Here is a 13,557-nt window from a genome sequence, read left to right as displayed (position 1 = left end):
ACACACACACACACACACACACTAAATTGCCAAAAGTATTGGGACACCCCTCCAATTAATTGAATTTGGGTGTTGCAATCACTTCAATGGAAACAGGTGTATAAAGTCAAGCACCGAGGCCTGCAGACGCTTCTACATACATTTGTGAAAGAATGGGTCGTGAATTCAAGCGTGGTACTCTAATAGGTTGCCACCTGTGCAATAAGTCCATTCGTGAAATTTCCTCACTACTAAATATTCCTGTGATAAATGTTCGTGTGGGGAGAAGGAAGAAGGCGGGGTCGGCGAGACTGGGACCTGCGGTTTCTTTATTTTAAACTCAGTATATCACAAACACAAAGGACGCACGTGGGCGTTTTCTGACTCATAAACTTTCTTCAAAACGGTTTCTCTGTAGCAGCTTGCTTTCCTCAGGCTCAGGTGTATCCGCAGTCCCAGTCAGGTCTCTCTCTGCACTCTCTCTCCCGACAGCGGCTTTTATGTCTCTCCACGCCAATCAATGGAACGAGACACAGGTGTTAATGATCTGCACTTGACCTACTTACTCACCGCTCGTCTCCGCAGTTCCTCTCTCCCGCTACAGACTTCGCAGAACCACGCCCCCTCCGCAACATACCCCCACCGCCCGCACCAGGCCGGGGAGGAAGTCAGCCACAGCCCTCTGAGCACCCGGCCTGTGGACCACCTTGAATTTAAAAGGCTGTAAAGCTAGATACCAACGGGTGATCCGGGCGTTGGTATCCTTCATGCGGTGGAGCCACTGCAAGGGGGCGTGGTCCGAACAGAGGGTGAACTCCCGGCCCAGGAGGTAATAGCGGAGGGTGAGAACGGCCCACCTGATCGCCAAGCACTCCTTTTCTATGGTGCTGTACATCGTCTCTCTCTTAGAGAGCTTGCGACTGATGTACAGCACCGGCCGCTCCTCCCCCTCCACCTCCTGGGACAGGACAGCGCCCAACCCTCTGTCCGAGGCGTCCGTCTGCAGGGAAAAAGGGAGTGAGAAATTAGGAGCCTGTAAGAGCGGCCCACCACACAGAGCAGCCTTTATCTGGGTAAAAGCCTGCTGGCACCGCTCCGTCCACTGAACTGTATCTGGCGCCTCCTTTTTAGTTAGATCAGTCAGCGGGCTAGCGAGGTCCGAATAATTAGGTACAAACCTTCTATAATATCCCGCTAGCCCCAGGAACTGTCTAACCTCCTTTTTGGTCTTGGGCCGTGGGCAGGCTGCAACTGCTGCAGTCTTGTCAATTTGGGGACGCACCTGTCCATGACCCAAGTGGAAGCCCAGATTTCTTACTTCCACCCGCCCAATTGCACACTTCTTCGGGTTGGCCGTGAGCCCCGCCCTTCTCAGCGACTTTAGGACAGCGCGCAGGTGCTGCATATGCCGCTGCCAGTCCGCACTATAGATGATAATATCATCCAAGTACGCAGCAGCATATGCAGCATGCGGCTGGAGAATCCTGTCCATCAGACGCTGGAAGGTCACAGGAGCCCCGAACAAGCCGAAAGGAAGGGTGACAAATTGGTGTAATCCAAACGGCGTGGTGAAAGCGGTCTTTTCTTTGGACATTGGAGACAAGGGGATCTGCCAATATCCTTTGGTCAAGTCCAGTGTCGAATAAAATCGAGCGGTCCCTAGCCGATCAAGCAATTCGTCCACCCTTGGCATTGGGTATGCATCGAATTTCGACACCGCGTTCACTTTTCTATAGTCCACGCAGAACCGAACCGAGCCGTCAGGTTTTGGGACCAAAACTATCGGGCTCGCCCAGTCGCTGCCGGACTCTTCTATTACCCCCATATCCAGCATAGCTTCTAATTCTGCCTGAACGACCTTTTTCTTGTGTTCAGGTAAACGGTAGGGTCGACTGCGAACCACCACGCCCGGCTCTGTCTCAACATGGTGTTGAATGAGGTCCGTGCGACCAGGGAGGGGCGAGAACACGTCAGCAAATTCTGCTTGTAATATTTTAACGTCAGTGAGCTGTGACGGCGAGAGGTGATCCCCCCCCGGGGCCAGAGCGAGTGATTGAGGCTTTTGAACCGCCTCTGGCCCGAGATCATCCTCTCCGCTCACCACCGTCGCAAGCAACGCTGACTCCACCTCCGACCATTTTTTTAAAAGGTTGAGGTGGTATATTTGACGTGCTCCGTCCCTATCTGAGCGTACTACCTCATAGTTGAGATCCCCGACTCGCCGTGTGACCACAAAGGGTCCTTGCCACTTTGCGAGTAATTTAGAAGTGGAAGTAGGGAGTAATACAAGCACCTTATCTCCCGGTGCAAATTGACGCAGTCTAGCCCCTCTGTTGTAGAGCTGTCGTTGTCTGTCCTGAGCCTGTAACAAATTCTCCATTGATAGCCGCCCCAAAGTGTGGAGTTTTGTTCTCAGTTCCAGGACAAACTGAATTTCATTTTTACTCGCGGAAGGTCCGTCCTCCCAAGCCTCCTTAAGGACATCCAGCACCCCCCGAGGCTGGCGCCCATAAAGAAGCTCGAAGGGGGAAAACCCCGTGGAGGCTTGCGGGACCTCGCGAACAGCAAACAACAGAGGTTCTAGCCACCTATCCCAATTCTTGGCGTCCTCGTGAACGAACTTACGAATCATGGATTTCAAAGTGCGATTAAATCGTTCCACCAAACCATCTGTTTGTGGGTGATAGACGCTGGTGCGAATCGATTTAATGCCCAACAACTCGTACAGTTCGCGAATCGTTCGTGACATGAACGCCGTGCCTTGATCGGTGAGAATCTCTTTCGGAATTCCCATCCGGGAGATTAAGGAAAACAGAGCGCTCGCAACACTTTTCGCCGATATAGTGCGGAGCGGGACTGCTTCCGGGTATCGCGTTGCATAGTCTACCAAGACCAATGCAAAGCGATGCCCGCGTGCTGACCGTTCTAATGGCCCGATGAGGTCCATACCAATTCTCTCGAAGGGGACCTGCACTAGCGGGAGTGGGCACAATGGTGCTTTTGGGGTGGCCGATGGGTTCACCAACTGACATTCACGACAAGACGCACACCACCTGCGTACATTCTCGTGAATGCCCGGCCAGAAAAAACGGGCCATTAGACGGTTAAGTGTGGCCGTCTGTCCTAAATGCCCGGCCATCGGATTAGAATGAGCCGCCTGGAAAAGCATTTCCCGGCGGCTTCTAGGTACTAACAACTGGGTTGTATTCTGTTTTGTCTGGGCGTCTTGGGTCACCCGATACAACCTATCTTTTAAAATACAAAAATACGGATAAGAGAGCGGCTGGTCAGGGTGGACTAGGTGGCCGTCGATGGAACGGACCTGCGTGAACGCATTTTTAAGCGACTCATCCTGGGATTGTTCCAGGGGAAAGTCATCGCGGTCTGTGAGAACGGGCATCTCACGAGCGCTCGGTTCCCCCGGAACAGCTCCCAGAGGTCCCGAATCCACCTCTCCCACCTGAGCAACCGACTCTTTCCGGTTTACCTGTTTACCCCAAGAAGCACCCGCACACAAATGTCCCAACAATTCATTAAAGGCTGTCCAATTGGTCCCCAAAATTAGCGGATGCCGGAGGTGCGGATTAACTGCCACCTCCACACTATGCTTTTGACCCCTAAATAGAATATCCACGGGCAGCAACGGATATTTCACCACCTCCCCGTGCACACACCTCACCGTAACCGTGCGGCCGGTACCCAATGCCTCAGGGCGAATCAGGCTTTGGTGGATAGAGGTCTGGTTACAACCCGAATCAACCAAGGCCTGATACGTACCCCCCTTGATACTCACAGGAATTAGGTACAGCCCAGCTTGATCGGGGGCGGCTTGTGGAGCGTCGGGGACCCGGACCAGTGTCCCGATCTCCATAACGGGACACCGGTCGATAAAATGCCCCGGATCCCCGCAGCGCCAGCACGGCGGCCCAGACTTCCCCGCCGCCCTAGTGGCTGGAAGTAGGTCGTGCGATTGACGTGGAGAGAACGCCGAGGCAGATGGGGAGGCGTAGGGTTCCGCGACGGTCCCCCCTCCCCTCTGGAGCGGGCGGGGAGATGCCGGTGGATCGACGGAGCCGCCCACCCTCCACCGTGGGGCTGGTCTGGGCGGTAACAGCCCACGCGACCTGGGAAGGGGAACAGGTTTGGGGAGAGAAGGGGAAGAAACAGAGGGGGAGAGAGAGAGAGAGAGAGAGAGAGGCGGATGGTAAGGGCTCGCCGACCCCGTGGCACGCCACCATGTGGTCCTCCGCCAACTGGATGGCCTGGGACAGCGACGTCGGGCGGTGGCACTGGACCCACTGCGCGGTCTTCTGGGGAAGCCGCGCGATGAACTGCTCCAGTACCACGCGGTCGATGATTCCCTCGACGTCGCCTCCGCCGGCCATCAGCCACTTGCGGCACGAGTCCCGGAGCTGGTGCGCGAAGGTGAAGGGTCGACCGGATTCGCCGAGGGTCAGGCTCCGGAAGCGCTGCCGCTGTTGCTCGGGGCTCCGGCCGACCCGCTGCAGGATGGCGCGCTTCAGATCTTCATAGTCCAGGAGATTCTGGACTGGCAGTTGTCCGAGCGGGGCCACCCCGGGACTCGGCGGACCTCTCGAAGAGGTCGATGAATGCCTCCGGATCATCCTCGGAGCCCATCTTCGAGAGGTGGATGTTGGTGGCCGAGTCGGTTGTAGAGGGGGGGGTGGCCGGAATCTCCCGGGCCATCCAGCTCCGGAACAGCTCGCGGTCTTCATGCTGGGCGCGGATGAGGGCCTCAAAACGCTTGTCTTGTTCAGCCCTCACGGCCAGCAGATCGTCGTGGGTCTGTTGGTGAAGACCAGCGAGCGATGACACCAGGTCCGCAAGCGGCGTCTTTGGCGGGGTCTGCATGGCGGCGGCTCTCTTCTTCCTTCCCGGGTTTCGGCACCAGTGTGATAAATGTTCGTGTGGGGAGAAGGAAGAAGGCGGGGTCGGCGAGACTGGGACCTGCGGTTTCTTTATTTTAAACTCAGTATATCACAAACACAAAGGACGCACGTGGGCGTTTTCTGACTCATAAACTTTCTTCAAAACGGTTTCTCTGTAGCAGCTTGCTTTCCTCAGGCTCAGGTGTATCCGCAGTCCCAGTCAGGTCTCTCTCTGCACTCTCTCTCCCGACAGCGGCTTTTATGTCTCTCCACGCCAATCACTGGAACGAGACACAGGTGTTAATGATCTGCACTTGACCTACTTACTCACCGCTCGTCTCCGCAGTTCCTCTCTCCCGCTACAGACTTCGCAGAACCACGCCCCCTCCGCCACAATTCCAATCAACTGTCAGTGGTATTATAACAAAGTGGAAGCAATTGGGAACAACAGCAATTCAGCCACTAAAGGGGTAAGCTATGGAAAATCACAGAGAGTGGGGTCAGCGCATGCTGAGGCGCACAGTGCGCAGAAGTCGCCAACTTTCTGCAGAGTCAATAGCTACAGACCTCCAAACTTCATGTGGCCTTCAGATTAGCTCAAGAACAGTGAGTAGAGCCGTAATGGAATGGGTTTCCATGGCCGAGCAGCTGCATCCAAGCCTTACATCACCAAGTGCAATGCAAAGGGTTGGATGCAGTGGTGCGAGTTTGGTGTGGAGGAACTTCACTTGCCTACACAGAGTCCTGACCTCAACCCGATAGAACACCTTTGGGATGAATTAGAATCAGTGCCTGACCTCATAAATGCGCTTCTAGAAGAATGGTCAAAAATGCCCATAAACACACTCATAAACCTTGTGGAAAGCCTTCTCAGAAGAGTTGAAGCTGTTATAGCTGCAAATGGTGAGCCAACTCCATATTAAACCTTACGGATTAAGAATGGGATGTCATTAAAGTTCATGTTCATGTAAAGGTAGACGTCCCAAGACTTTTGGCAATATAGTGTGTGTGTGATATATATGAATTAATTGCTTGAATTAATGACGTGAGTTATTGCACAGTTTCTATGACTAACACTTTAACTGTCCAACAACTTTGGAGTAATGCTGTCCAATACCTTAGCTCATCTTTGTTTATTGTCATTGAATGTCACAGTACATTTTATTCTATCCCAGGGGTGTTCAATCCTGCTCCTGGAGGGCCACTATGCTCCAACCCCAATTAAACACACAACAAGCTAATCAAGCTCTTACTAAGGATACTAGAAACTTCCAATCAAGTGTGTTGAGGTAAGCTGGAGCTAAACTATGCAAGACAGTGGCCCTGCCCTCCAGGACTGAGTTTGGACAAATTTCTATACAAATTCTTTTTACTTTTGTCCTTAAAGTTGATGTGTTAGAAGCAGGAAAAATAGGCAAGCGTAAGGATTTGAGTGAGTTTGACAAGGGCCAAATTGTGATGGCTATACGACAGAGCATCAGAGCATCTCCAAAACTGCAGTTCTTGTGGGGTGTTTCCTGTTTGCAGTGGTCAGTATCTATCAAAAGTGGTCCAAGGAAGGAACAGTGGTGAACCAGCAACAGGGTCATGGGCGGCCAGAACTCATTGATGCACTTGGGGAGCGAATGCTGGCCCTTGTGGTCCGATCAAACAGACAAGCTTCTGTAGCTCAAATTGATAGAAAGGTGTCAGAATACACAGTGCATCGCAGTTTGTTGCGTTTGGGGCTGCATAACCGCAGACCAGTCAGGGTGCCCATGCTGACCCCTGTCTACCGCCGAAAGAGCCAACAGTGGGCACGTGAGCATCAGAACTGGACCACAGAGTTATGGAAGATGGTGAATCACCCTTCAACAAGGAATTCCCAGTAAGCGCGGGTCATAAGCTTGCGTTGATTAAGTCCCTGCCCCTGCCCTCAAATTTTCTTTTACATCATGTGGTTGCTGGGTGCGTGTATGTTGCTGAAAGGGGAAACACATGGCACCAGGATGCACTATCGCGGAGGCAGTGTGATGCTTTGGGCAATGTTCTGCTGGGAAACCCTTGTGTGAGGGGGATGTGGTTTAGCGAGGTCAGTGACGGGAGAGAGAGTCAGAGGACGAGCGGCACGTAAGTGAATCAGGTGCAAACGATGAACACCTGTCTCTTGTTTCAGTAATTGGCGTTGAGAGACAGGTTATAAGCCACGCAGGAGATGAGGACCGGAGAGAGAGAAACTGGAGACACACCATGCTGGGACTCGAGCTGGAACGCTGCAGAGAGGAACTGCTTAAAGAAACTGGAGAACTATTAGAGAAACTGAGTTTGTTTGATTTCTGCGAAGTGCACCTTGGTTTACTACATGAGTTATTGAGAAATAAACCGTCTTGAGTTCCAGCCAGCCGACCCCTTTGTCTTCTTCCTCACCCACACACACAAACTTTACTACACCCTGATCTATACAAATTATTTTTTATTACACGTTCTAATTTAGTGTTCTTTAACAGACCTGAGTACAATGGAAAAACACAGATGTAACACTTCAGTCGGTGTGCACACTGAAAAAAGAATCGCTGAAACGTCTCTGTGTATAAATATAGAAATGCATGAGTAAAAGGTAAAGATCAGGGACGATTTACTTACTATTTTATGACTAACATCTGAAAGATAAACCTACCAGTAGATTTGTTGCATCGTAGACTTTGTTCACACTGCTGTTTTTTTTTTGCCGGTGTATCCATTCTTGGGAAAGCTGGTTCTTTTTTTTCTCAAGCTTTTGCTTATATGGCTGTTTGGCACTACAGTGTTGACATGTTTTGCTTGCTACTCCAATTTTTTTCCTGCATACGTAGCAATCCTGTAAAAAGAAACATAAAGGATAATTAGAGCAATGCATGCTGTGTCATGAGGGGATAATATTTTTTCACTCAAGAGTCGCAGTCTCTGAAAATATTGTCACCACAGTGACCTAACTTTCAAAACATTTAAAGAAAACTGCAACAGTATAATGCTACTCAGACCCTGGTTTTGAAAATTGTTGCGTTGGTTTGTGTTTTTACATTGATACCTAGTTTAGGATGATTACTTAAAACATGGTTTAAATAAATATATTTGTTTCTTAAACACACAACTAACTGATTAATATATATATATATATATATATATATATATATATATATATATATATATATATATATATATATATATATATATATACACACACACACACACACACACACAGATAAAATGGATGCATGTGACCTTACATAGAACCATTGATGCATAATGAGTTTTATCACCTTTGTTGTCTGTCCTCTAGCCTTGTATGTTTGTTCCGTTCCAGGCTTTGCACCTGTATGTAGGAATAAGAAAAAGCATAATTTATATTTATTATATATATATATATATAAGCTTTCCTATAGCTCAAACAGTAGAGCATGGCGCTAGCAACGCCAAGGTCATGGGTTCGATTCCCAGGGAAAGCAAGAATTGACAAAATGTAAAATGTGTACCTTGAATGCAATGTAAGTCGCTTTGGATAAAAGCGTCTGCCAAATGCATAAATGTAAATGTAAATATATATATATATATTCCAATTAATATATTGGTCCTGTTATTTATGTACTCTGTTTAATATTATTATCCTGCTAATTCTGAAGAGCTGCTAAACTTTTTTTCCCCATTGTTTCTTTTAACAATGACGATAAAGATCTATTATACAGTGCATCCAGAAAGTATTCACATCGCTTTACTTCTTCCACATTTTGTTATGTTACAGCCTTATTCCAAAATGGATTAAATTCATTATTTTCCTCAAAATTTTACAAACAATACACCATAATGACAACATGAAAGAAGTTTGTTTGAAATCTTTATAAATGTATAAATAAAGAAAAAACTTTATATTAGGTGTCCTTAACTACTATGTATTTACATCAAAAAAATTGTACAATGTACTTATTATATTCATATTGTATTGCAAAACACTGTTGCTGATATTGAGGTAGGATACGGGTAAAGTTATGGACAGGTGTGGTGGTATGGGTACGTTTAGGTGTTATAGTTAAGGGACAAGTGTCAACAGTGTAATTATAAATGTAACAACAGAAATTAATTAAAGATGTAATTACATGCAGGTATTTTAAAATGTAAGTACAATGTAAAAACATGTATGTACATAATAAGTGCATTGTATCAAATGATTAATTTAAATGTTAGTACATAGTTGTTAAGGCCACCTAATATAATGTGGGTCCATATATATATATATATATATATATATATATATATATATATATATATATATATAGTATAGTATATATAGTATATATATATATATATATATACACACACACACACACACACACACACACACACACACATTTTTATATATGTATTGCTCATTGTTCATGACTAATGAACATTACCATGTGAGCCTGTTTTTCATTCAGAAAAATATTATTTTTCCTAATTTAATCTGTGACATGTCATTCATTTAGTCACAAAATGCATGTAGTAAATATAGATAAAGAGACGCATGAAGCAGAATGACTGAAGAAAGACTTTGAGAATGAAACCAACCTGTTAGTTCCTCAGTATCTTCATGTTTCACTATAAATGTTTCTTCAGTCTCCTCTTTAATAAACGACATGTTTGTTTGTTCCACAGTTGTTTCTTGTCGCACTCTGAATGTTTCTTCAATCTTCATGTCTTCACTCTCCTCTTTAATAAATGCCATCTTTACAATAGTGTCAAGTGGATCTCAGTCGCTTCAACAGTGTTTGCCCTGTTTAAGATGATAATAATTAACAGAAAGTAAATTACATACAAGCTAAATCTCTGTGTGTCTCAGTCAGCTCTAGTTCAGTATCAGTCACTGGGAAGTCAGTCAGAGTGAGAGTTAATAAAGGAACACAGATTGTACAGATAATTAATATTTAGGCATTTATTATTTACATCCAAATATTGATTTGTAGATTATATTAATAGACAACACTTTCATGAAAACATTAGAAGTTGATTTGTAAAGTTGTCATTACACGTTTGTGTTGTTGTTCATTCACTGGTGAACTGTAGGTGTCGTCCGCGCGCTGTGATTCAAACGCTTAGAAACTGAATCATTTTGAGAAGCATTTCAAATCATATTATATACACTGTTACATTCAAAAATAATGATTTAATTTCTAAGTTTTCTATAAAATTGCACAAATGGGTTGTAATGATTTATACACTTTAAATGATTAAAAGCACAAACCTTTCTTCAACCGAATCACAGATGCAGGAGCGCGGCGCAGTCTTATGACATCTGTCGCCACACCAAAATAAAAGTCCCGTTGTCAAGCTAAAAATAATAGAAATTCACAAAACAGAAAACATTCAAACAGTAAGATAAAGGATTGCATGAAAGAGAGGGGGAGAGGGCGGGGGCGGGATCACAGAATCACAAAGCTATCAATACAACGGAATAATAGTATACTTTTCTAGTTAAATACTTTTAACTAGATTTTTTATTTTAAGAAAGTACACTTTTAAGTAAAAGCTCAGTAAATTACTAGTTTAGTTGTTTTATACTGCAAGTATAATTGTAAGTTTTAAGCTAACATAACATATTTTTATATTATTTTTGAACTTTGAGTAAAATACTCCTATTTAGGTATTATTTTTTTTATACCTGAAATATACCTTTAACTGTACTTTAACTCTTTCCCCAACAGCGTAAAAAAAAGCAGGAAAAAAAAGCTGCCAGCCAGCACCAGCATTTTTGATAATTTTCACAAATCTTTCATGGCTCCCAGAATATTTTTTTTTTATGAATATCTGAACATACACTTTATCACATGAAGTACAGAGCCTCTGCTTCTAAACAACAAAACAGTTTATTCTAGCTTCATTCATTAATTTTTTACCAACTATTGAATGTGGATGAGTTTCATTTAAAAAAGCAAAAATAAAAAAATTAAATAAAAAATTGATTGATTGACTGAACATTTATTGAAAAAAATTGAGTTTTTTTCAGTTATTATTTTCACACCCGGAAAATAATACAGTTTATATCTCAATTAGTTTAATCGTCTTCATCATTTGTTATGCTGTTCTGGTAAGATTGTATTAAAGGGATAGTGCATTTTTACATTAGTGCAAGATGCATTAATGTGATCATTTGATTTTTTACCTGATAACAGTGAAAAGAACTTTAAATACTGTCTTTTTTTTGTCATACAGAAATAAGCCATTCGAAACTGTAAAGGGTCTATTTTTATTTGTTTACACTCAAAATATTGACAACTTTGCACTTCTGCCGTCTCAATCTCTGTGAACATCTTTCTTAAACTTAGCGAATACTTGCTACATAAGACAAGGGCATAAATTTGATTTTGACATTGGTGAGGACAAATTCAGAAGCTGAGGATTCAGGAAATGAATAGGACAATGTATTTATATTGACCGTAATATGTTAATTATTTAATTCTGTAATATTACAGGTAACTAATAATGACAAGGAGGTAGTTTAACAGAGACTTAACTTAACTTTGTTCATTATGCAATGCAATAGTCAATGTCAGTGTCTAGTTACAATGTCTATACTGTCATGTTCCTTGTTATTTGAGGAAACCAACACGTCACATATCATTAACAGAAATGAACTGTTGGCATATTTGTTTCACATCGATATTTTCCAGTTTGCCCTGGTGGACATGGCACACAGCAAAACTGTTAAGTCTCACTTATGCCATTGTTGTTCTGAGCCATGTTTTCAGTATCCTAAGAGCACTGAAACTTTCAGCCTCCGCTGATGAGACTGGGATAACTAAAAGTGACGTATTGAGTTTTTTACATTTTATGAGAACTTTACATAGACAATGATTTTTATACTGTACAAACTGTATATTCTCTCCCCTTACACTAACACTACCCCTAAACCTACCCATCACACAAAACCTTCTGCACTTTCACATTTTCAAAAAACATCACTTAGTATAATTTATAAGCTGGTTTCCTCATGGGGACAAAAAATAAAGTCCCCAAAAGGGCAGGGTTTTCAGATATTGACATTTTTATAGGGTCCCCATAATTTAGGGTTACACACACACTGGTATGGGTGGTTTATAAGGACTTTTTCCCCTAACAAAGACTATTCTGATTTATGGGGACCCACCTTAACCTTTGTCATAGAGATTAATACGAAATATTAAACTGCTCCTTATGGCATGGGGTAAGAATCGGACTGTTCAGAATTCAATTCTAATGAAACAGTCTGGAAATCTGAAGACCTAAAATGTCCTGATTTAATTACGACTTATGAGGACTACCCTGGTTTATCTGGACATCACATACTAACACACACATCATTAAACATGAGCATCATAGTAGTTTAACTAAACCCATGAGAGTACCACATCACTTAAGTTTGTTTCAATACCAGCATAATCAAAACAAAACAAGAAATGATCAACAATTGTTCAACCTGGCTTAATCTTTTTAAAAACCTGGTTTGTAATGTGAGCAAAAAGAGAAGAGGGGAAGTGAAATACAGAAATATTTTAGGAAATAAATTCAAAAACCAAAGGAGAGTTTACTAGTTAAAAGTCACAAACTAATTCAGTCACTCCCAGGTAAAAATACATGCATGCATTTAATTTTTTTTTTTTTTTTGATTAAATACGTAATGGAACAGTTTGAGATTTTGGTTTTATTGTAAATTACATAAGTATTTTTCATAATTGAACCTTGAATGTCACTGTCTTAATTTATTCATTACATTTTAAGTAGTTTGGTCTTCATCAATATTTTGTTTTATTCAAAATGATTTTGTGTTTCCTTATTATTGTGAAAAGAGAGTATGATTGTTCAAGTCTTGGTATTAGTTTCTAAATGAGCATTGTTGACCATTTGGGTTTAACTGGACATCATTAACGTATACACACACAACCCTTAATTATGAGGACAATCTGGGTTTAACCGGACATCTGACTTTAATCTGAATTTAAGACAGTTTAAGACTTTTTAAGGACCTGCAACCACCCTGAGCCTATAATGGTAAAAATCCCCCCAATACTTTTTTGATAATAATCCCCATAAAATCATTTATCTCTCCAAATGCACGGTTTCAGATTTCCAGAAGTCCTGCCCATGACTGTTGATGATAGACACATCCCTGAGTAAGAAGCACAGTCTGCTATTTCTGTTTAAGTGCTAGAGACTTACAATGGGGGGGGGGGAGGGGGGGGTGCATAGACGACGACATATTCTTCTCTCTAATAAAAGGCAGTAATCTCGAGAAGCGGAGCGCCTCACGCAGACAGGGCTCTTATGCTCCGAGAAAAGGAGCCAGTAACAAGCTCCTATATTTCGCAGTAGGTTTATTTAGATTGATATTAGGCTTGCTGCGATAGTTGGTGTTACCGGTGTTCAGGCATAACACAGGTTACATCACTCAGGGCCGGCTCTAGCTCAGTAATGAGCACTTGCCTGACCTAACGCCTGAACCCCCCCACCGCACTGTCATTCATTCACGGCTGCACAATTTTCTCACCGTCACATTTCTAACAGGTAAAAAGGCTAATACATTTTGATTCTATTTTCCACAATGTCAAACCAATGCAGCTTAACCCAAAATGCAAATAATAAGAAAAAAATAATGCGAAAAATAAGCTCATGCAGTTGTGTGCTCTAGACAGAGAATACTCCGTTGCAGGGAACACTTAGGCTA

This window comes from Gobio gobio, assembly GCF_949357685.1.
Source record: "Gobio gobio genome assembly, chromosome: 5".
Classification (NCBI taxonomy): Eukaryota; Metazoa; Chordata; class Actinopteri; order Cypriniformes; family Gobionidae; genus Gobio; species Gobio gobio.
Note: the sequence above shows the minus strand (reverse complement) of the source record.